At 40.0% G+C, this 1,491-nt stretch overlaps 1 pseudogene; it reads left to right on the top strand.

Moving 5' to 3' along the window:
- The first annotated feature begins 614 nt into the window (after positions 1–614).
- LOC148025616 (ruBisCO large subunit-binding protein subunit beta, chloroplastic pseudogene) lies at positions 615–1,264 on the top strand (annotated as a pseudogene).
- Positions 1,265–1,491: the final 227 nt, after the last annotated feature.

Below are 1,491 nucleotides of genomic sequence, written 5' to 3'. Positions count from 1 at the left end.
ATAAAAAACTAAAATACTTGTTACGAAGATTAAAAACCCAAAACCTCTGTTGAGAAATAAGCCAAAGTCTAAGGCATAGTCTAAGCCTTATCATATTGTTGTATGTAAAGTGTCCTTAAGTTTGGGGGTATCTATCTTTTAAGGATACCATTTTAGTGCGTGGACTGTTTTGAGATATGGTTGGAGAATAATGGAGGAGAAGTTGACATTGAGCTCCTAACTTGTGCTTGTTTCACCTTAGTCTCCCTCTACTTGCAGTTTTATCATTTGGTATCAGAGCTGAAGTAGGATTGATGTATGATCAGAATGGATATTGACCAATCGCTTGAATTAGGCTATATTAGAAGCAGAAGCAGCCTTGATGCATGACCAATATGAAGCTTGACTGATTGTTTTGGATTAGCATCTATTAGAAGCAAAAGCAGGACTGATGTATTCTGGAGCTTCACTGATGGCTTGTTTAGACAGTATCAGAGGCAGAAGCAGCGTCGATCATGAGTGATCAATTGATCATTCGATTTAGTATATATCATGCTTGATTTCATTGTGAATCACTTTGCTAAGATACTGCTGGTAAAAGGCAGAAGAGAGCGATTTAAAACGATGCTGTAGCAATGGCTAGCAGCTCTTGCGGCATGATCTCACTAGGAAGAGATACAGCAGTAAAGAGAGCTGCATCTCCATTTACCAGCCTCCATTTCCTACGTACATTTTGTGTTCAACCTTCTCTTTTTGTAGCGTTCCGTTTCTGATATGCAGAGCTCGGAGTTCTACGTGTGGCATTATTTAGGTCGGGGCTCAAACAGAAATTGAGTTGAAAGAGAAAAAGTTAAGAGTGGAGGATGTTTTGAATGCAACAAAAGCTGCTGTTGAAGAAGGCACTGTCGTTGGTGGTAGATGTACGCTTCTCCGCCTTGCTTCCAAGGTGAATGTTATTAAAGAAACCCTTGAAAACCATGAGCAACAGGTTGTGCTGATATTGTAAAGAGAGCTTTGAGCTGTCCGCTAAAACTTGACTACAGTTGAGAAAGTTATGTCAAATGATAACTTCAAATTTGACTACAATGTTGCCACGGGAAAGCATGAAGATCTCATGGCTACTGGAACCATTGATCCCACAAAGGCGGTGAGGTGTTTCCTAGAGCATGCTGGGTTAGTTTCCAAACCTTTCTTGACATCTGATTCAATGGTGGTAGACATTAAAGAGCCTGAAGTTGTTGCACCTGTTGGTAATCCTATGGATAACTTTGGATATGGTTACTAAAATGGGGGATGTGGAAGTTAATTATGGCTTGTGTACTGCCAGTAGTGGAAGCTGGGCTTGCTGGTCCTTTGATCCTTATTGCTGCAACCTTGATGCTGCAATTTTTTAGAGGATATTGCTCTTATCTATGCAATGAAGAATGAGAAAACCAACATTTATTGTTTGCATAGTAGAAGGATGCTATTGACTGCAGTGTATGTTTAAGCAATCGCTTCTAAGAGATTTGG

This window comes from Lygodium microphyllum, chromosome 14, assembly GCF_053477565.2.
Source record: "Lygodium microphyllum isolate KBCC chromosome 14, Lygodium_microphyllum_v1.1.10, whole genome shotgun sequence".
Classification (NCBI taxonomy): domain Eukaryota; kingdom Viridiplantae; phylum Streptophyta; class Polypodiopsida; order Schizaeales; family Lygodiaceae; genus Lygodium; species Lygodium microphyllum.
This window is presented reverse-complemented; position numbering and strand designations above follow the sequence as displayed.